Below are 24,146 nucleotides of genomic sequence, written 5' to 3'. Positions count from 1 at the left end.
GTTGGTCAAATACTATACACATAGAGGTTGTAACAGTTTGTCATTTTTTCTTGCATACTTTTTTTTTTCTTTTTTAGTTCATTTATTAGAGAGAAAAAAATGAAACATTGATTTGTCGTTCCACTTATTCATTGGCCATTTCTTGCATGTGCCCTGACCAGAGATCAAACCCACAACCTTGGTTCATTGAGACGATGGGCTAACCAACTGAGCTACCCAGCCAGGGCCTGCTTGAATACTTTCTTTATCTGTGAGAATCTCTAGTCATTGTTTCCTGGGATATAATCATCAGAGGTATTGTGAAAAGTCAAAATATGGTACACCTAAAACAAAGCCCATCCTTCTACCTATGTGTGTGTGTGTTCACTCATTAACCAAGAAGGTTAGTATTTTCCTTTATTTAAGAGTGAATTTGATGAAGTGCAGAGGTTAGGTGAATTAGCACTGTTAGTGACAGTGCTGAGATTCCAAGCCAGGTTCCTGATCAAGGACCAGTGTGTGCCCTACCTCTTCATTATATGATAAATCCTGTTCCTGATTGTGAAAGCTAAACACATAATAGTTCCTAAGTTAATGTATATATTTAATGCACTAGTAATTAAAATTCCAGTATGATACTTTATAAATGATTGTTGAGGGAACAGTGATGATAGTAGTGAAACAGTATTGAAAGACAGGCAGCTACTTACCCCGGCTGTTGTGGCTCAGTGGTTGAGTGTCAACCCATGCACCAAGGGGTCGCTGGTTTGATTCCTGGCCAGGGTATATGCCCAGGTTGTGGGCCTGATCCCCAGTGGGGGGCATGCAGGAGGCGGCCAGTCAATGTTCTCTCTCATCGATGTTTCTATCTCTCTCCCTCTCCCTGCTTCTCTCTCTCTAAAATCAATAAAGAACAAATATTTCTTTAAAAAAGACAGGAAACTACTTAGAAAGTAATTACTCCAAATAAAGAATATATAATATATAATGGCATAATATATTATTAAAAGCAGAAAAGAGTTGAATGGAACAAAAGAAAAATTTGAGCAATAGATCCAGCTATTTGTAAGAGTTTAGTATTGAACAAAAATCAAGATTATGGAGAAAAGAAAGAATTATTAAGTATTTGAGAAAAAGGAATGACTATGAATAAAAAATGATACAGATAAAAGTTAGATCTCATTCTCATTAATATCATAGTCTCTAAAGTTTTTAAGAATAGGAATGGAGTGATTTTCTTTCTTCTATCTACATCAGTGATGTGATTCATTGTATTATCATTTTCAAAATTTCCCATACAAGTTTTAAAAGCAAGTTGACAGATGAGAAAAATATAATACTATATTTATTTATCTAAAGGTATATATATTTATGCTCAACGCATATTAAATACACTATTTAGAACAGGAGAAAATGCAATTAGTAGGTAAACTCTTGGGAAAGTGTTAAACCTTGTTAATAATTAGAAGTGAAAATTAAGGTAACATGCTACATTAGCAAATTAAGAAATGATTTACCGAGCTATTTGAAGGAAAAGATTTTTTGGTTGTACAATAAATTGGAATATTTTCTGTAGAGAATATTCTAGATAATAGCCAGGCATGTTTCACATTTCATTCATTTGTTCTTTTGCTTATTCAACAAACCTATTTTGAATTACTGATGTGTATTAGATACCATAGTATATAAATACTTGGAATATAGGAATATGGTGAGGTCGATGCTTTTGATGTTTATTTGTAAAATTGATAATAGTTTTTGATTTGGAAATTTCACTTGAGGGCTTATAATATAAGGAAATAAAAGAAAAACTCATTTTGCGTAAAGATGTTATTAGATGTACAGTATGTAATTTTGTAAAAACCAGGGTGGCAGGGTGGAACCTCAAGAGTGCCCAGGGATTGGGAAATGATTAGGTAGACCACACGCTGATTGTGGTAGACATTGCATTGCCATTAAAATAAAAACATGTAGAACTGAATTACATATAAATATACAAACAATAAGCCCAAACTCTAAAACCTATATAGACAACTGATTACAACTATCTAAAAAATTATAGATGGACATAGACTTTGGAAGAAGGCATAAAATTGTGCATATAGCTTATATATGGCAAAATGGTCTTGAATCCCCCCCCTTTTTTTTTTTACTATTCCCGTTATATTTGTCATAACTTTACCAGAAATTCAGATATTTATTTTAAAACACACACACACCAAAATACTCCATCAATAGATTTTTTTCCAAATGAGATTTTACTTATTCCTTGGAATGAAGTTTTTAAGGAGCAATGATATAATGAATCTAATCATATGAAAGTTGTGTGGATGTATCCCCCCCCCCCCCGTTTTTAACTCATTGCATGAATTAACAAGACATCAGCATGTATGATGTGCATTTCCTGATCTTATTGTGTTATCCCAGGAATGCATCCTGCTTACTTTACCACTAAGAAAAATAGATACAATCAGAATGAAATCTCCCATCTTCAGATTCGCTGAGCTCTTCCACGTTTCCTCAAACGTCCCTGCATCCCTGCCTGCACCCTGCCCGGATATTGTCTTCCTCTTGGACCTCTGGATGCACTGTCTATGTTTCTGACCAAGGCCAGCGCCTTCTCTTGTGTTTGAGACCTCATCATCTCTCTCCTGTTCAAAGCTACCTTTCCAGCTATTTCCCTTTCTTTTATCTTATATATTTTCTCATTCGACTGGATCATTTCCATAAGCATGCACACATGTTTTTTTCTGTCTTAAAATATAAACCCTTCTGCCTCACTTCATCTTTCAGTTACTATCCTGTTTGTCTCCTTTCCTTACATAAAACAGGTGCCTATATTCCTTCTCTTTAGTTCTCTTCCCACTCTTCCCAGAGATGCCTTTGCCCTCACCTCTCCACCAATGTTACTCTTGTCATGTTTATCATGTTCTCTGTGTCGCCAAACCCAAGGACAGTTTGTACTCCTTGTCCTACTTAACCTATTCAAAGGCATTTGACATCATTCCTTCACGAAGCACTTTCTTTGGCTTCAGAACACCACACCCACCTGGTGTTTCCTCAGGTCCTTCTTTCTCAATCTCCTTTGCACATTCTTCCTCGTCTCCCAGAACTCAGCGTTGGCAAGCCCTTGGCGCTAGCCTCTCTATTTCCATGCTCCCCTTCATTGGTCTCATCCCAGCTCGTGGCTTAGAAGACCTAGTGTTTGCTGACTGTCTAGATCTCAGCCCGGACCTCTCTCCTGACCTCCAGACCCTTAGACCAGCTTCTCACCCAGCGTCCTGCTTTGCCCACCATCTTCCACACACCGAGTAAGGGCATCCTTCCTGGTGTGCAGGTCCAAGCCTTGGAGTTGTCCTTGACTCCTATGTTCCACATCTAATCTGCTGAGAAATCCTCTGAATCTAGCTTCTAATTATATCTAGAATCTGTTTCTCATCACTTCCACTCCTATTCCAGACCCAAAACACCATCTCTCTTGGAGCACTGCAGGTCTCCTGACTGTTCACTCAGCCTTTTTCTTGACCTCTCTCTCTGCCATCTCTTCTCCACGTGACAGCTGGAATGATTCTCGTAAAATAGGAAACAGATCCTGCCTCTGCGGTGCTCCTCAGATGTCGCCTTCCAGAACTCCCATCACACTCAGAGGAGCAGCTAGTGGCCTGCTGTGTTCATGCCCCTTCCTCCTCCTCCAGCATTGCTTCCTGCCACTTCTCCACCCTTGCGTCAGCCACCCTGGTCTGCGAACGCCCGCGCCCTCCTCCCAGGCCTTTGCAGGTCTGAGTCCTCTGCTGGCGAGCACCCCCAGGTCTGCATCGTTCCCGCGTCGTTGCGTTTCTCAGGTGGCTCCCTTTATGAGGTCTTCCTTGATCGCTCTGTGTAAAGTCGCCACCATCACCATTGGTCCTCCCCACTCTCAACTTTTTACTGTTTTATTCTCCCTGCTTTATTTTTCTCTGTGGCGCTTTTCACTAATTGGTCTATATGTCACTTATTGTTTCTCTTCACTAGAACGTAATCTCCATGATGTCAGGTTATTTTATTTATTTATTTTTAATCCTCACCCAAGGATATTTTTCCATATATTTTCAGATAGAGTGGGAGGGAGAAGGGAGTGGGGAGGGAAACATGGATGTGAGAGAGACACATCGACTGGTTGCCTCCTGCATGACCCTGACGAGGGCCTGGGACCGAAGCACAACCGAGGTACTTGCCCTTGACCAGGAATCGAACCCACAACTCATTAGTCTGCGGGCTGATGCTCTAAACATTGAGCCAAATTGGCCAGGGCAAGACAGGTTTATTTATTTTATTTTTGTTACAGATGTTTCTCCTTTTTCCCCCATTGACACCCTTTTCCCACCCCCCCACCCCCGCAGCATTGTTGTTATATCCATGGTTACACATACATGCATGTAAGTTCTGTGGTTCATCTCTTCCCTCCTACTGTCCCCCGCACGACAGGTTTGTATTTTTCAATTTTTGCTTCCCCGTTTCACCAGTGTATAGTATGGTGCCTGGCACATAGCAGCCATTTAATAAATACTTAATGGATAGATAAAAACTAAAATAGTAGAACCCTGGTGAGTAATTTTTGAGCTGAGATCGGATTTTCCGTGTATCAGGATGTTTTAGGAAAATTATGCAGTAGGTGTGCGTAATTACACATTCTCTCAGGTTGATTCTGACTCAGGTCTGTCATTTCAAACATTTTAAAGTAAGTGGAAAAAAATAGATATACTTAAGTCGAACATTATTCTCAGTACCTGGGACAAGAGCAGATCTCTTTATCAGCCTTGCAAGTCTAGTTGATTCATGTATGAAAGATGATTAGACTCTCGGGGATGGACTTAAAGTAACTGCAGTTGCCCCTTGAACAACATGGGTTTGAACTGTGTGAGTCCCCTTATATGTGGGTTTTTTTTTTCAAAGCATGTGCAGTCAGCCCTCGTATCCATGGACTGAAAACAATATTTTTGATCCATGGTTAGGAACTTGCAGAGGCAGAGGACCGACTGTATACACTGTTCTAAGTCATTTTATATCCGGGACTTGAGCATTCCAAGATTTTGATATCCGTGGGGGTCCTGGAACACATTCCCTGCAGATGCCAAGGGAGAACTGTAAGGTTTTGGGGGAGTCAAAAGTTAACATGGATTTTTGACTACACGTGGGTCAGCGCCCCAGTGATCTTATTCAGGGGTCAACTGTATGTTGACACACGATGGCAGGTGGAATCAGCTGGCATGCAAACTCCTGGTGTGGTGGCATGTTTTCCTCAATGCTATGATTGCTCTAATATCTCCCCTATTTCCTAGCAGAGAAATTTGTAGGAAGAGGGATTACGGTTAAAATAGTTGCATTTTTGTAGTTGAACCTGGACTGTAAGCAGGATGGAGGTGGGGTGGGGTGGGAGTGAGGGTGAGGTGAGGGTTGGAGAGTCATATTTCACTCAGATTATAAAATGCCTAGTCAGTTTTCCCTGACCTTCAAATCATCTCTCTGATGACTTAAGTTTACAAAATTCAGTGTATCTTTCTCCTGGAGAATGTTAGGTACGGAATTTGAAATCTCTTATTGGCTTCTTGGTGTTCAATCCATATTTCAGATTCTGTAATAGATTTTCTTAAGTCATTAAGTACTGAGCCAGGCACAAAGTATCTTGGGATTAAAAAAAAGACATATTGTATTTTTCATATGGACTTTGTTATAAATATAGGGGATAAAACATAGGTAAATGTATTATGTGATAAATTTTAATAGATGGTATTAAATGTATGGAATTTAAAAATAAGTATCATGATCTTCAGGTTATTCTGATCCTTGAATGATGTGTATTCAAGTCAAGCCAGTCAGCAACCTGGTAGCAACGAAGAGGCATCACTGGCCCAAACTGTGATAATTAAAACAGTGGTCTTGTATTACATTCTAAGTTTATTTGAATAAGGGTGCTTCCAGTAAATGTGGAAACTTTAACTGTCAAACAAAATAATCAAATTATGCCATGAAGACCTGGCTTAAGCCAATTTTCCAGTTTACCATTTTAGTTTTTAATCTTGTAACCCCTTCAACTCTTAATACCTGTGAAATTGTCCTTGCCATCCCAGACACACTTCGTTATGCCTTTCTCTATGCCACTGCTGTGACTGCCCGAACATGGCAGTCAGAGACCCTTGAGGTAGACAGTGATAGAAAAATATGCAAGGCCCAGCAGCACAGACAGGTCTACCTGGAGCCAGCAGCTCCAGCTTTGCAAAGAATCTACTGCATAGAGTTTTTGTGTGGATCGGCTGATCAAGTAGTTTCTGTTAAAAGCTTAGCATAGTTCCTAGTACTCAGTAAATGCTCAATAAATAGTAGCTATTCAGATTGTTGTTTGTAATTTTTTAAAGAAATAATTTTTGTCCTTTATTGATTTTAGAAAGAGAGGAAGTGAGAGAGAGAGAGAGAGAAATGGAAACATCGACGGGAGAGAACGTCAATTGGCTGCCTCCTGCATGCCCCGCACTGGGAATCGGGCCTACAACCTGGGCATGTGCCCTGACCGGGAATTGAACCGGTGACCTCTTGGTGCATGGATCGACGCTCAACTACTGAGCCACAACGGCCGGACTTGTAATTGTGATTTTACAAAGCTGTATTCTCTACCATATTATAAGTTTTAAAAGTTCAAAGACAATGTCTTTTGCTCACCCCGTGCTCTTTTTTAATCCCTGTGACCTAGCCAGGGCCTGATAGGTTGCTGACCCCTGTGTTTGATTAATTGATCTGAACTTTTCTTCTCATTTTATCTCTTTTGTAGACAGACAGTGACATCTGTTGGATTGGTGAACAAAAGCAGACTATGCAGAATATGTTTTCTTGGGATGTTAGTAGTGAAAACCTTCCGCAGAGCTATAAGATGCTTATTGGTTAGTACAGTGGGTTACCTAGTTGCATAGCCGTAGTTCCTGGCTAGACGGAGAGAACATTTTGAAATTTTTTTATTGTGATTTGAACTTGAAATATAGGACTGATCAGAAAGAAATGGTATTTACTACTTCAAATATACATATATGATATGCCTGTACTCTTTGTTTGTTAGTAGTTGGCCAGTTTCAACTTTAATTGGAGTTCAGGGAAAAAAACACAACAAAAGTTTTTAACAATCTGTTTTTTTTTAGGTCAGATTTCTTCCTTATCCTGTGAAATAAATAGGAACAAATAAATGACACCTTAATAATAGTGTCAACATAAGTAAAATTTAAAGTATATTATAGTATTCAGATGAGTGAAGTATTGTGAATGGACAGATCTTGAGACTGGAGAAGAAAGAACTCATTTTTTTTTTTGTTTTAAGAATGCTTTTTTCTTTCATGCTAATCCAATTAAGCAAATTCAAATGTTGGGAAAGAAACACATAATTTTGTGATATTCATTTGGTAATTACACCGTTATTTAAAATATATCTGTGCAAGATATCATTATGTGCTAGAGCGTTTTCAAAATTATATTTTTCTAAAAATGATACCCATTTTCAAATATATTTATATGTATTAAGCATTAAGAATTATAGTTATTAATAAGCTTTAAAGCTTTGCATATAAATAGCTACTGCTGTGGTTAACTTCTATTTGCTTTAGGTGAACAACTAGCTGACTTAATCCAACTTGGATTAAAAGGATTTGTAGATATGAATTTAATGCCACCGTCAGTACATTTTTATTATTTCTAAGCAGTTATGAAGATGAAGTATCCAGAGATAAGACATTTAGGCAGACATCACCTTAATTACTCAAAATAAAATGAATTCTAGGAATTATAGATCAGCAGACATGTGTTTAATTTCTAAGAAAATTATAAACTATTATTAAAGTGAAGATTTGGAGGCATTTGGAAAAGAGTCTGATGATTAATAGAAGCTTTTGTGGGCTCACTAGGAATATGTCTTATGAAAGTAGTCTCATTTTTGTGTGAAAGCATGGCTGGGTGTATAGATTAGGGAAATTCTGCAGAGAAAGAATTTGACACATTCCCTTTCTTTCATTTAATGTATTTGTAAAACACTTTTTACTTGGTGGTAAGCAAAGTATACTTTATTAATCCTGTGGGGGATAATGATAAACAATCTCTGAAATACAGCAGATAAAAAGACATGGCTTAGTTGGGTGCTCTGGCAGAGTTGAAGAGGGGGATCTCTAAGGGGGCCCACCCCAGAGTTCAGTCCTTCATGCTTCATGTTTATGTAGTCTGGGGGAGCCCAGGGCAAACCAGTGGCTATTATGCTTGATAACAGAGTTAATATTAAAAAATGGTTTCAAGATACTAGAATGCTCTTAAAAATCAATAAAAAATATTTCTTGCCCTGGCCAGTTATCCATCAGTAGATGAGTGGATTAAAAAGATGTGGTGCATGTACACAATGGAATACTATGCAGCTGTAAGAAAGAAAGATCTCTTATCCTTTGAGATGGCATGGAAGGACCTGGAGAGTATTATGCTAAGCGAAACAAGCCAAGCAGAGAAAGACAAATACCACATGATCTCACTTATTTGTGGAATATAATGAAGTAAACAAACTGCTGAACAAAATTAACCCAGAGACATGGAGGTGGGGTGCAGGCTGACAAGCCTCAGAGGAGGGGGGGTTTGTGGGGGAAGAGATAAACTACAGAACTTACATGCATGTATGCATGACCAATGAACATAGACAACAAAGCTGGGGATAGGTGGGGGAAGGGGAGAAGGTGTCATAGGGGGAAAAATGAGAAACATCTGTAACAAAAACAAATTAATGAAAAAAATCAAGAAAAATTAGAAGTACTAATAGATATGTTTATAATATGTTTGTCTGTATCTATCTTTTACATTTCAGATACTTTGCATTATTTCTTTGGCCTACACTTAGACCTGGCCAACAGTGAGACAGACACTCAGTGACTGTCCATCAGGGAGCTGGAGGAGTCTGTACAAGTAGGCAGTCCACACGCTGTACACAGACCTGTCTGGGTGTTGAAGGACGAGTCTGCATTGTGTTCGCAGCCTGACTGGAGGGCCTCTGTATTCCCATCTGATTGCAGATTTCCAAGGGCTGCTCCCATGATAACAGTGGAGAAATGGTTTCATCAGATCTGTAAGGGAACTTGTCCTTTGAAATAGAATGAATCAGCTAAGATATTCAAGATTGCGAACTATGTAAGAGAGGGGACAGAGTCACCTTTTTGTAACTTCCCATTGGTGTTTGGTAAACACTGGTTGACTTGCTGAAAACACCTGAACCATTTTATTTCTTTGGCTCCTGCCTGTTAAGTTTCCAAATTAGCTTTACTTTTCTTAAATATAGTTTGTCTGTTTTTTTATGAAGTTAAGAATATTATTTTGTGTTCATTCTATAAAGAGAATTTATAAAATAGGAAGATGACAACTTTGAAAGCCATATGTCTCTGGAACCCGCCACGGAGCGCCACAGTTCTCTCTTGAATCTTTGAATGATTGATTCTGCCACTTGCGTGATTCCTCTCAAGAAAACCAATTATTTAGTGGCCTTGAGGTGACTGACTTGAAAATAAGGTTGTGCTCTTAAGCCTTTTTTTCTTTTGGGGGGGGGGAGTAAATCTACCGATTTCTGCAAACTGGAAATTATGTCCACACTTACTCTAATTGTAATTGAATTATTTAGATCAGATATTCAGAGATTAATAGACTCTCCAAACGAGGAGGTGCGGGCTCCATACTACACATTCTATGATGCTATGGTAAACGTTCATCTTCAGTGTTTTTTGTTGTTAAAAAGTATTTCACCAAAGAAATTAGCTTGTGAAAACAAAAGCCAGCCATTTGTCACGTCCCTTTTCTGGAGCTTGTTTCCCAGCACTTCACACCCCTCTTCCGCATCTTCCCTCCCCGACCTTCACACCCCTCTTCCGCATCTTCCCTCCCCGACTCTCATCGCCCTTGGGTGTTTTTATTCTTTGCTAAAATGCTTGGTGTGTCTCGATCTGAAGTGTGAAACGGGGCATTTTTGGAGAGCTTTGCAGTGTTTATTGGTCTGTGACATAAAATACAATTAGTATCTTGCTCTGTCAACACAACTTGAGGACAAGACCCCTACCTCTTCTCTGACCAGATTAACCAGCCCCAAATCCCACCATCTAGCGCTCCCGGAGCTGTGATAGCTGTTTAGGTAATATTTACCTTTCCTTAAGAGGCAGCCATTGTTGACCATTGACTTCAAAAAGTATTTTGAAGAAGTGATTATTCATCCCTCCTAACACGAGAATGTCTAGCTAGCTTGTCAGGTGCAGTGTATTTGAACTTGTAATTCCTTTTAATGTGTGATGTTGAGTTTGAAAGATAGCGGTTTTAAAATAAAGTGATGTAATAAAATCAGCTTAAATGTCAACTTTTGCAGTTTAGATATTGATGAAATATCCAAGTCCTACTAAGCAATTTGTTTTTTTGGGTAAGAACTGCCTATACTCCGGGATTTCTTATCTTTAATTGTTCTGCTTTTGGGCTTCATGTTCTAAAAGAAATGTTATACCACTGATTTTACTTTATAGATTAAACATATTTTCAGGCCATTAAAAAAAAGAGGGGTACCTGGCTGGTGTGGCTCAGTTGTTTGGTGCACCAAGAGGTCATGGGTTCGATTTCCGGTCAGGGCACATGCCTGGGTTGCTGGCTCCATCTCCAGTAGGGGGCGTGCAGTAGGCAGCTGATCCATGTTTCATTGATGTTTCTCTCTAAAAAATCAGTAAAAATATATTTAAAAAAAAAATGACGGGTTCTTTCTTTCTCTTCCTCCCATCCTTCCTTCATATCCACAGACATGTTGACTCTAAAACTCAAGTTACACTCTGGAATGGTAGCTTCAGTCTTAGTACCATTTATCAGGGGCCTTTGGAAAGGCCAGGAGATGATTAGCCTTTATTTTTCAAGAAATTATTGTTTGCTTTTACATTTTTGATGAATCCTTTCTAAAGAAAGTGCAGCAAAGATGGTAATGAGGGGGCATGGAGTGCTGAGGCCTGAGAGTGTGTGTGCGTGACCGATAACCAACGAAAGCAGCTTGGTATCTGAAGAAATCAGTCTGAGGACGGATCCATGTTCTCTCTGGCAGCGCGAAGGCAGCAGTTGGGAGAGAAGATGCTGCATGTCGAGAGTTGGCTGTGACATCCAGTCTCAAGGCCGAAGACTCTTGGGAGGAGGCAGTGAAACTTATTTTCTGGGACTGGCCTTTGGTGGCTGCATGAGAGGACTAGCTCAACAGGTCATTCGCTCACTTTGTAGATTCCTCCAGAAACATATTGCAGTGTTCAGTCAAGGGAGCAAACCAGGACCCGTCCTTGGCTCTAGAGGCACGCCTGTTCACCCTGCCCTTCAGCCGGGTCCTGGCACTTGCGAATGCCCCATTGGGGTTACAGGTCTTCCTGCTTGAGGACAAGGGTCAACACTGCCTCTTTGTTTCTTCCTCTTAGTTTCTGTTGAGCTTTTAACTGAATTGTGTGGAATCTTCTGTTGTTAACGTAACAAGGAAAGTCAGATGGTGTTCTATTCAGTAGGAAAAAAGAAAATATTTCTTACCCAGAGGGATGAAACACGAGGATAGACATGTAACTTCCTGTTTGAGGGCTTGTCTTATTTCTCACTTCAGGTTGAATTCTGTCATGTTGTTGGTGACCTCAGGTTAAGAAAACAAGTGGCACCAAAAGAAAAGACACGTTTTCTTTTCGCATGGCAGCAAGTGTTTACTTTTATTTGTTTTTATGAGTAGTTAGAAGGAGAAGGCTTCAGATGACACTGTTTTTCAGAAGGGTGATATCAGGTGGGGGCAGGGAGATTTGAAAAATTCACCCTCCTCGGCCACCTGCCCTTTCACTGCCATTGGTCTGTCGTTGGTGCTGGGGTCAGCGTGTCCCAGGAGCCATTGCTCCAGAAGGTCCCCAGTTCTTGCTCTTGGCTGGGAAGGCAGCACGGGGTCGGGGGAGAATCTTGGGATGTGAAATCGGAAATCCTGTGTTACGGTCTTGCTTTCATCTTTTACTTAAATAGGTGATTTGGGGCACGTCACTTAACCTCTCTTAGCTTGTTTTCTTTCCCGTCAAGGAAAAGAGGGAAGGAAAGGAGAGTTGGGATTATCTGCGACCCGCTCCGGCCCCTGTGTCACCGTGAGGTGGACAGAAGAACAGAGTGTCAGGCTCTCACCGGAGAGAGAGCTCAGGCCTAGTTTCATCACTTTATAAGCTGTTAAATAACCTAAGTTCATCGAGACAAGGAGACTCCAAGTCCAGTGGCTGTCCTGTAGCGAACCTTTTCGTAGTCACTCGGAAACATTTTAACTCTCGGCAGACGGCTGCTTCCCTCCGTTGCGAATCGGTGCTCAGTTCCAGACAGCTCTTCACCTGAACGACCTGAATTAGGTCGCGTTTTGTTATTTGAGCCAGCTCTGTAAGCAAGCCTGCCTTGCTGGCTATTTTCGTGCTTCTTGCTATTTAAGGCATCTTGTTGAAGCTGAAGAGCACACTCTTTGAAAGAGTGTTTTTTAGTGGAAAGCTGGCTTTGAAGAGTGGCTTTGTGTTTTCAGAGCCCACGCAACTCTAAGCCAACTGACTCGGTTTCAAAGTAGTAAATGTTGGGCAGAACCCACTTGAGAGCCTGGTGCTAGTATTTTGAAGTATTCATATGTATTGAAGATGGAGAAGAAGGCAGAAACTAGGTCTGAAGTTTTCTGTTTGATTATTTTTACAATATCTTAAAATAGATTGATGTTTTGCTGTTACCCTGCCAGATGTGCGCTTCATCTTTTATGAGACACATTTAAATCTGTCAGTGAAAGAGTGTTTGGTCTGATTGCCAGTGTTCTGAGCACTTAATTCTTACTGGTGTTGTTGGAATGCCTTTTTCTGCCTCCCAGATTCACATTTATGTCTATACTAAACTGTAAGGAAAATATTTGCGTTTTGGAATGTCATGAGCTGGCCTCCTAGTGCTTACCACAGGCTGTGTTCTCACACTGACTGTACAAAAAGAGGAGGCAGTAAATTAACTGTTTTTCCTCCTTAATCTCCTAGGTTTAACCTGTGGGTGGGCTGAGTCCTAGGACTACTCAGTGAACAGCAACAACAACAACAAAAAAAAACCTCCAGAGAAACACCCCCTCTCTCTAGCCAGAGGACGGAGGAAAGGGAACCCCTAAACCCCCCATGAGCCAGAAGATACGGAAGAAATCCCCCAACTCCTTTCCCCTTCCCTCTCCTGGCCCCGCCTCAGGCCAGCCCGGCCTCTGAGCTGCTCTGCTTCCCTGGTGGTGACCTTGCTGCAGGCACCAAGGAGCTGAGCTGGGAAGGTGTCCCTGCGATCCAGAGAGTGTGCACTGTTCTTTTTCTCTCTAGTTTCTCTTGCCACTGTGCCCAAGGGCAGTCCCCGGAGTGTGGAACTGCATGACAGTGTAAAGGTTAATGTTTTGAGAGAAACCCTAAACTTCTAGACCGTGGATTGGGAAAAGGGCACCCTAGGAGCCAGAGGGTGTCAGGGAAATCAGAGAGGAGAGAACTGAAAAAGATGATCTAATTTGTATACAGATCGACACGAGTCCCAGGCTCACCTCTAAGCTGCACATTCACAGATCAAACCCAAAGGGGCATAACAAGGTTTTGAGAATTAAACTATAATATAAACTATCATTCAAGTCCCAGACTATCCCCCAAATAACATGGGTTATTAAAAACTTAATTGACATTGAGTTATCTCCTGCAGAAGGTAGGCAGAACTCGTGCCCTGAACCTAACTAGGTTGATTGTTCAGCCAAACAAAAAAATAACATTCGCTAAAGCATTTTAAGAGGACCCAGAAACTCACTACATAATATTCAGTATGATAGAATATAACCCAAATTACTTGCCATACAAAGAACCAGGTAAATCTAACCAGTTCTGGAAGGAAAAATCAACAGGTGTTAATTGCAAAATGACCTAGATGATGGATTTTTCAGAGAATTTAAAGCAGCTTTTATAACCATAATCCAAGAGGTCAAAGTGAACACTCTTGTAAATAGAATTTCTTAGAAAACCAGAAACTCTAAAAATGAACCAATGGACATTTCAGACCTGAAAAATACCGTAAATGAAATAAAACTATTTTGTATGTGCTTAAGAGCAGAAAGGGATATAACAGAAGAGTTGGTGAATTTAAGATAGATCAATAGAAATTATAGAAAAGAGAAAAATTGGGGGGAGGGTGGTGATGAGCTAAAGCCTTAGGGACCTAAGGGACATTAGAGGGTGTAAGAATTGTGGTATTTGAATCTGAGAAGAAGAGAAAGAGTTGGGTGCAGAAAAAAATCATTGATGAAATAATGGTTGAAAATTCAAATTTGGTGAAAGACAAACTTAGTTGTCTAAGAAATTCTGAATTTCTAGCAATATCAATTCAAAAGAAAGACAGGTTCAGATACATGCTAAACTGTTGAAAAGCAAAGATAAAAAACAAAACAAAACAACTTGAAAGCAGTGAGGGGAAAAAAAACCCACAGTATACACACAAGGGAACCAGTGACTCAAATGTTTATGGATTTCTCGTCAGAAATCACGGAGGCCAGAAGACAGAAGAAAACCAACCAACCAACCCCTTCCTTCCTTCCTTCCTTCCTTCCTTCCTTCCTTCCTTCCTTCCTTCCTTTCTCCTTCCTTTCTCCTTCCTTTCTCCTTCCTTTCTCCTTCCTTTCTCCTTTCTTTCTTTCTTTCTTTCTTTCTTTCTTTCTTTCTTTCTTTCTTTCTCTCTCTCTCTCTCTCTCTCTCTCTCTCTCTCTCTCTTTCTTTCTTTCTTTTTTCCTTTATTGATTTTAGAGAGAAAGGAAGGGGGGGAGAGAGAGAGAGAAACATCAATGAGAGAGAACATCAACTGGCCGCCTCCAGCATGCCCCCCACTGGGGATCGGGCCCACAGCCTGGGCACGTGTCCTGACCGGGAATCGAACTGGTGACCTCTTGGTGCATGGGTTGATGCTCAAGCACTGAGCCACACTTATTGGACGAGGGAAGAAAACCTTTAAAGTGATGAAAGAGAAAAGCTGTTGACCAAGAACTTGATACCTAGTGAAAATATCATTTCCAGGAATGAAGGCAAACGAAAGGCGTTCTCAGTACTGGGAAACGAAGGGTATTTGTTGCTAGCAGCTCCGCTGTAAGATAGTGAAGGAGCTTCTTCAGACAGAAGGGGCATGATATCAGAAGAAACTTAGAATATCAGTCATGAAGGAAGAGCCACAGAAATAGTAAATAACTGGGTCCATATAATCTATTTTTTTCTTCATAAATTCTTTAAAATATTTATGATGTTGAAAGAAAAATTAATGACATTGATTTTTCAGCGTCTGTAATTGTAATACATGCGACACCCATAATAAGGGAGAGAGAAAGGAATCAGTGGTTGCAAGCTTTCTGTACTTACTAAAAGTGGCAAAATATTAATTCTGAGTAGATTGAAAAGTTAAGGATGTAGATTGTAATCCCTAGAGCAAGCACTAAAAAGTGGATACAAAGTGATACTGCCAGGTGACCCAGTAGATAACTTAAAATGGAATATCAGAAAATATTTTAAAGATGCGAAATAAGACAGTAAAAAGGAGCAGAACATAAAGTAGAGTGTACAAACAAAACAAATAATATAATAATATATATGGTCTAAACACAGCAATGAAATGATTGTCAGATGGAATGGAAAAATGTGTACTCTCAACAAGAAAGGGACTTTACACAATGATGAAGATAGCTTATCTTTTTCCATCCTTTTAGTTTTATAGCTAATGAAATAAAAGAAAGTCGACTATCTGTTAATATCAGAGGACGTACATTCAAACAACAATTTCCAGAGATGTCCTTCAATAAATGAATGGATAAATAAACTGATCCATTTATGAGAATAAGCCATGAAAAGACATTGAGGAAACTGAATGCATATACTAAGGGAAAGAAGCCACCGTGAAAAGGCTGCATACTATGTGATTCCAACCACATGACATTCAGGAAAGGCAAACTGTGGAGACAGTAAAGAAATCAGGGGTTGCCAGAAATTTGCAGGAAAGAGGAAGGGAGGACTGAATGGATGGGGCACAGGATTTTTAGGACGGTGAAATCACAGTGTGATACTGTAATGCTGAATACATGTTATACATTTGTCAAAAGTGCCCTGGCTGGTTTGGCTCAGCGGTTAGAGCGTCCGCCTGCGGTCCGGAGAGACCCGGGTTCGGTTCCCGCTAAGGGCATGTACCTCGGTTGCAGTTTGTCCCCGGCCCTGGTTGGGTCGTGCAGGTGGCAGCCACTCGATGTGTCCCTTTCACATCGATGTTTCCCTCTCTCTCCCTCCTACTCTGTCTGTACAAAAAATGGAAAAATGTCCTCGGATGAGGATTAAAAAAAAAACAACATTTGTCAAAAGTCACAGATTGTTTAACACAAAATGTGAACTATAATGTAAACTATGGATTTCAGTCAGTAGTAAGAGGAATGTTGGTTCATCAGTTGTAACAAATGTACCACACTAAGGTAAGATGTTAATAATGGGGGATACTGGTGAGAGGAGGTGAGGGAGTGGGAGGTGAAAGAGGGGTACAGGGGAACTCAGCACTTTGTGTAGTTTTTTAGTAAACCTAAAAATGCTCTAAAAATAGGTATTAAGTTTTTAAAAGATACTTTGTATCATTTGTTATTACAGAAATGCAAATTAAAACCACACTGGATACCAGTATACACCTATGAGAATGGCTAACATCAGAAATCTGACAAAACCAAGTTCGAGGAGTGTGGGGTGCAGCTGGGGTGCCTGTACGTGATGCTGTGGTCGCAGCATGGTACAGCCACGTTGGAAAGCAGCTTGGCTGTTCATTCCAATCTAAACACACTCACCATACAACCCATCAGTCCCACTAGTAGATAGCAACACAAGGGAAGTGAAAACTTGTGTTCGTACAAAAATCTGTGTACAGATGTTCATGTCAGCTTTATTCATAATCACCAAAAACTGGTAACATCTGAAATACCTTCAAATAGTGAATGGATAAACCAACTGAGTGAAAGCCATACAATGGAATACTTACTACCCAGCAATAAAAAGGAAGTACTAATAAAAAAACACGAAGTACTAATACGTCACACACCAGCATATGCGTCTCACATGCATTGAGTACACCAGACTCAAAGACCACAGATTGTATGATTACATTTATATGACTCTAGAGAAGGTGAAACTGTAGGGATGGTGAACAGTCACTGGGTGTGGGGCTGCTGTTTGACTACAAAGTCATGAGGGAAGGTTTCACAGTGTTGGAAGTGTTTTGCATCATTATTGTGGTCATGGTTACATGACTGTGTATTTGTCAAAATCCAAAGAACTAGTCACTGAAAGGAGCAAATTTTACAGTATATAAATTAAAAACCAAACTAGGTTTATTGCCCTGTGTACAAACGAGGGAACCGAAATAAATCAATAGACATGATTTATTTCACTCCTCCTAACTTAGGCCTTCTCATTCTGGGTACTGTTGATTAAGCTGGATGATTCTTTGTTGTAGGGAACTGCTTTTGCATTGTAGGATATTTAGCAGCATCCCTGGCCTGGGCTCACTTGATGCCAGTAGCCACCTCCTGCCCCAAGTTGTGACAAACAAAATTTATCTAGCTGTTGACAGATGCCTCCCTTCCCTGGGGGTGTGAGGGAGGGAGGCATAGGCCCCAGGTGAGAACTGCGGCTCTCACCTTTACGTTGAATTACTGCATGTAACCTGTTGGGTCATTAGTTCCCTCATACAGAATTGGGCTGATAATGGGTCCTGCTTATTTCAGAAGATAGTCGTAAGTATCAGATGAGATGATAATGCATGGAAGTCTATTGCCAAATGTAAAACTCCAAGTAGATTTTATTTAGTTTTGGGGAATTAGAAATAAAATTGTGGCAGTGGGTGGGGGGAAGGATGCTCAGAGGTGAAGGGGAAGTACCTACTATGATCACATCAAAGAAGAAATATTTTGAATAGAGGCTAAGATTGACATTGAAGGGAAGATGCAGAATGACTTTTCAAGCAGGATCTCAGAGGATGGTTTAACTTGAGTGAGATCCCTAACATCTAGATTCTGGCCCTCAATTTTTTAAGTCTGTGAAGTTGATTTCCCCCCTCAGTCCTTACTGAGTTGATTAGGTTAAAGGGTGCTGATTTCCATTGGCCAGCCCAGAGCAGATGGAGAAAGAACCAGATGCCTTTTGTAAAGTAAGGACAAGAATAAATGCCAAGTGAATTGAAGTGCTCAGTTAGCTGGTCAAGTGTTTTGGAGTTTTTGTTCTGCCTGCTCCGACCCACTCATCCTTATGGAAAGTTGCTTGGTGAATTAGCAGTGGCTATAAAGGGAGTTAGTAGCATACCTGGAATATAGTTGGTGATATTTAAACATTCATTTTCCTTCTGTTTATTTCCCATATAAAGAGCAATCTACTAAATGAAGTGGTGTTCCACTGGTTTGTCAGGAATTCTTTACTCTTTCATTGCCGGATTGAAAGTCTTTCACGTGGCTCTTTTCCAGCTTAGATTTCATAAAGACCTGTCAGCTTCCATCAGCATTCTTGCTTAAACTGCTAGTAATACGACTGATTAGTTTACATCCTTCCATTCATGCCTTCCTAAGGGCGTGCTGTTATTACCTTGATTTATAATAGTGTTAGTGTTTGGAAACCTGCAATCAAGAATTTGTTTATAAACCACCTCTTAGGGCAAGGAGCCATAGCAATAGTATAGCTCTCATAATGATTACAAATAGCTCCCTAAACTGATTACACCTGAATAATGAGCATAGAAAATTAGGGATACAGCGTAATTTAATGTGAAACCTATTGGTGTGATCCAAAATTTAAAAGTCATGGCGAGTAAATGATGTATGACGTGCCTGTCCTGAAAAAAAATTTAAAAGGCAAATGATTAGGAGATTTTAAAACATGGGATATTTGTTAAATGGTCTAGAAACTATATATTGTATGATTACATTTTACTGAAGAAACTACTTCCAGTAGAAGGTAGGTATCATTTTCTCCTGTTTTCACCATAGTCCTAATTAATTCATATATTCTGCATGTCCATGGAAGCAAGATAAATGCTTGTAATTTAGTAGATCCTAATAGGTTAAAATAAAAGGTACTATTACAGAAATGTCAGCTATTGGACACCATAGTCCTGGGGAAAAATTTTTGTTGTTGTTCATATTGCTTGACATATACAAAACTCACATCAATTTTTACACATTTAATATTTCATCTTGTTGAGTGGGTGCAACAGGGAATTAACTTGATTACTCAATACCATAAGAAGGATTGTTTAAAAACATTTAATGAATTTGGATAATATGCGTTTTCTTTAAGCTATGCATAATTTTTTTATTTTTATTAATCCTCATCTCAGGGTGTGTTTCTATTGATTTTAGAGAGAGAGGAAATGGGGGAGGAGAAAGAGAAACATTGATGTGAGAGAAGAACATCAATCTGTGCCTCCCACATGCACCCCAACCAGTGAATGAACCTGCAACCTAGGTATGTGCCCTGACCAGGAATCAAATCTGCAACCTTTTGGTGTGTGGGATGATTCTCCAACCAACTGAGCCACCCAAGGCACTATGCATACCATAAATACTTTGAAATCTTAGATAAATTGTTTTTTGTTTTTTTTCTGCTTTTCTTTTTTTCTCCCCCTCTTCTCTTCAACAGATATTAGGTACAGTACCTAATATGTGCAAATTTCTAGGTTTTCCTTATACTTTGTTTTTTATGATTACTATTACATGTTTATGAAGTATATAATTATCTTATGCATTAAACAAACATCAGAAATATATATGTATAAAAAGACTGTCTTTCTCTGCCTATTTTATGTCTAGACAGCCCTAAACATGGCTGGTCATGAGTCATTTATTCACCAGGGCGCAGTTCCTTGCAGGTGAGCACTGTGGTCAACTCCGTTATGCAGGCCTTCTTAGCCTTTTTTTTGTTAAATCACTTTCTTCCTGATCCTGCCTTTGGGCCATTTCACACTTGGTCAAGAAAAAACAAAAATTTCTTTGGTATTTATTTCTTATACCTATCTTTACATTTTGTGGATTACTTCCATTACTTCTAAATTTATGAAAGGTATCTAAAATTCAGAAGAAGGTTGAACTTTCTGTGAAACAAAATACTTATTCATCATGATAAGAACAGTTTTCACTAGAAGCAACCTATATATGAGGCTAAATAGTCAAGGGGCAGAAGAGAGGAAGCCAATGAAAAAATTGGTATTTATGACAAATTTTCTTTGAGTAATATAAAGGTTGGGGAGAGAAAAGAAACATATATAGAAACATAGTGACCTCAATATTTCTAGTATTTTCAGTCCTACATATCACCAACAACCTATTGGTGACCTGCATAGACATGTAATAAATTAGCAATACTAATTAATGTTAGAATAAAGAAAAATAGTAGAAAGTTATGTTTAGAGAGATGGTAGAATGATACTAGAAATTACCACTGATTCCATAGAATTAGCACTTGTCTGTAAATAACAAGCGCTGGTTAAAATAGGATTTTGAAAACATGATTAACCATGTTTACTGTATTTATATAACAGACTCAGTTTATTAAAGTTTCATCAACAAATCCATTCTTAGATACAAAAAGCAGAAAAGCTTGTTTGATTTAGACTAAAATTTTGATTTTAAAGAATTTAGATAATAAAATTAGCACTTACATTTTTCCCATTATTTAACTGAATCCTAAAGCCTCTTGATTTAATATTATCACTCATATTTTATAGATGGGTAAACCAGATAGGTTAAATAATTTGCCATGGTTACATTCAAAGTATAAATTGGCAGAGCTACAAGTTGAGTATTGTGTGGTACTGAAATCTAGATTTTGCATTCTCTCCATATGCCACGAAGCACATGTGATTTGCTTTAGTAGTTCAAGTTAATTCCTTTAGGAGTATTAAAACTAAGTCTTTAGGATTTTAAAATCTTTGCTTCTCAAAAAAAGAAGCCCTCCACCCCTAACTTTGGCATTTAGCTTGGGACAGTTATATGGCTCTGTTAACTAGTTATTAAGATGTAATGCTTTTTCATTCATTAACTTACCTCCTTTTTACTTGCAAGCCTGGTTCTTCCATGAAACTGTCTGACAAACACAGTGATCTTTACCTCCTGCAACTTCAGGAGCACTTATCATTAGTGTTCATTTCACACTTACATTGTTATGCATTATTGTTAGTTGACTGTATGTTTTGTGTCTCCAGCTTTGTTGCGGGTTCCTTGTAGTTCCTTGTATTTTTATGTGTAGCCATAGCTTCTTATCATAGTATGTGTTAAATATTTTCTGAATGATGGATTATTATTGCTCATTTAAAATAATTTTTTTTCTTTATTGATTTTAGAGAGGAAGGGAGAGGGAGAGAAAGAAACATCGATGAGAGAGAACATCGATTAGCCCCCTCCTGCATGCCCCCCACTGGGGATTTGGCCCACAACCTGGCACGTGCACTGACCAGAAATTGAACCAGCGACCCCTTGGTGCAAGGGTCAATGTTCAACCACTGAGCCACACCAGCTGGGCTGTTACTGCTCATTTTTATCTTAGTTCTACCTCCATACTACAATAGGGCATTTCTCATACTGAATGTTCATACTCAAAGCCTGTGCTACTCTGTCATTCCCTAAAAAAGTACATGTTAGTTTTTTGACCAGAGAGAAGCTCATGTGATACTCAGTGTTTCTTTAGAATAGTTATGTTTTAGGTAAACACAATTGGAAGAAACGTTATGGATTTATTTTATGTCTGGCTTTGGAGCCATTGGCTGAGAGTTATACTCAGTACAGCTTGTTTTTCTACTCACTACTTTAGATAACATGAGACACAGGCCTAAAATTGGGCAGACCTCTTAACTGGAGACTTTTGTTGTAGGGACTCAAAGTTACTTTAATGAATATTTAATCTCAAATGTCTATGTTAGGTTACATCCATTAGACAGCTCCCTTTAATTGTGTGTGGGTACCTGTGTGCTTTCTTAAATTGTTTTTAATGTGTAAGTTTCCTAAAACTCTTTTGAAAAATGGGCCACATACAAATACTTTTAGAGACTTTTTGGCTACATAAGCATGAATACTCAGATCAGTCTCGCCACTCACTAGCTGTGTGACCTTGGGTATTTTGTTCAACTCATTCAAGCTTCTGAGTCTTGAGCCAGTTGTAAAATGGGGCTAACCATACCTGCTTCAAAGTGCGGTTGTGAGAATTAAAAAGGAAGCATGCATGTAAAATTTGGCTCATAGTAGGTGTTCAAGAAATTATTATTGTTCATCTTCTAATTCACCTTGTCTCCATTGTGGTTAAATTTTGTAAAATAACATCACAATTACATATTCCTCTTAAAATAATTTGGCTCTTTGTGTTATTTCAAGTTGAATTCGAGAAGTTATAGTGTCTGTGCCATAGAGAATTTTTATAGAATCCTAATAGATAGCTAACATTTTTAAATGGCAGGTTTTATGGGAAAGTAGAGAAATATGAGTATGTTAATAAAAAAATATTTAGGAGGCTCTACAGTAGTCCCCCCTTATCTATGTTCCAAGACCCCCAGTGGGTACCTGAAACCATGGATAGCACCAAACCCTATGTATACTGTGTTCTTTCCTATACACACACACCTATGATAAAGTCTAACTTATAAATTAGTCACAGTAAGAGATTAACAGCAGTAACTAATAATAAAATAGAAAAATGCTAACAATTGTTATAATTATAACATTTGTAACAATTACAGTAATACTGTAATAAAAGTTGTGTGGCCCTGGGTGGTTTAGCTCAGCAGTTAGAGTGTCGGCCTGCAGACCAAAGAGTCTCGGGTTCGATTCTGGTCAAGGGCATGCACCTCAGTTGTGGTTTAGTGGGGGTCGTGTGGGAGGCAAACAGTCGATGTCTGTCTGTCTGTCTCTCTCTCTCTCTCTCTCCCTCCCTCCCTCCCTCCCTCCCTCGCCCCCCTTCCTCCCTCCTTCCCTCCTACTCCATCTGAAAATCAATGGATAAATATCCTCAGGTGAGGATTTAAAAAAAAAAAAGCTGTGTGAATGTGGTGTTGTTAAGTAAAATAAGGGTTACTTGAACACAGGCGATGTGATACTGTGACATTCCATTTAATAACTGATATGGCTATAAGTGACGAAGGAGCTGGGAGTGTATACAGTGTGGAGACACTGGACAAAGGGATGATTAGGCTCCCGGTAGGATGGAGTGGGATGGTCCGAGACCATCATGTTACTCAGAATGGCGCTCAATTGAAAACTTATGAATTGTTTATTTCTGGAATTTTCAACTTAATATTTTTTGACCCAGTTGACCACAGGTAACTGAAAGCATGGAAAACAAAACCGCAGAGGAGGCGGGACTACTGTATAAATATTGTACAATCTCAGTGACTTATTTTCACATTGATCATCCTGTTTATGAAATCTACCTTGGACTAGAGTTATCTTCATTTTTCTTTGTTTCACTTAAATATTAAACTGGTTCACTTGTTTATTTTTTAGTAGCTAGGTGTTAAGTTTCTCAAGGTTGAATATTATACCTTCTTGGTATTAGCTGTATAGACCATACACAATATTTCTGAATGAATTTTATAAATAAAAAATAGGGGGTCATTTTGTTATGTCCTTTAGTTATAGTAATATCACTGTTTAGTTTTTAAAGTGTTTATTTAAATAGTATTATGTTTTAAGGAAAAAGTTAATTTTTTTGAAATTATTTTATATGGAAGTTTAATAATTTTTTATTTAATTAACCATCAAAGAGCAGATTTTTGAGGAATTTGTAGTAATATGACTAATGATTCACCATTATTCCTCTTGTTGCTTCTCACCACTGTCACTTCAGTATTTTATAACAGCCTCAAATAGCATCCTTGATGGAATATTAATAGTCTAGATTAAATATGTTGCCATATTTGTTGTGATGGAAACCTAATATACTGAGATACTACTGAGAGATATAACTGATTTATAATGGATTCTTATTTTGGTGATTTAAATAAGGCAGAAAGCTGTTTGACATTTTGGGTGAGATTCTCTTGATCATGAAAAAAATTTCTTGCACTGTGGGAGTCCGTTGGACTTTTTTAGAATTTTTGTC

The 24,146-nt window shown here is 38.9% G+C and overlaps 1 protein-coding gene and 1 pseudogene across 1 annotated transcript in view; both read left to right on the top strand.

The window, feature by feature from the left end:
* SLC2A13 (solute carrier family 2 member 13) overlaps positions 1–24,146 on the top strand; it is a 322,426-nt gene that overhangs the window by 12,126 nt on the left and 286,154 nt on the right. The window lies entirely within an intron of this gene.
* LOC118624878 lies at positions 12,938–13,060 on the top strand (annotated as a pseudogene).

The sequence above is a fragment of the Molossus molossus genome, unplaced genomic scaffold, assembly GCF_014108415.1.
Source record: "Molossus molossus isolate mMolMol1 unplaced genomic scaffold, mMolMol1.p scaffold_m16_p_10, whole genome shotgun sequence".
NCBI classification, from domain to species: domain Eukaryota; kingdom Metazoa; phylum Chordata; class Mammalia; order Chiroptera; family Molossidae; genus Molossus; species Molossus molossus.
Note: the sequence above shows the minus strand (reverse complement) of the source record. Positions and strands in the feature narration are given on the sequence as shown.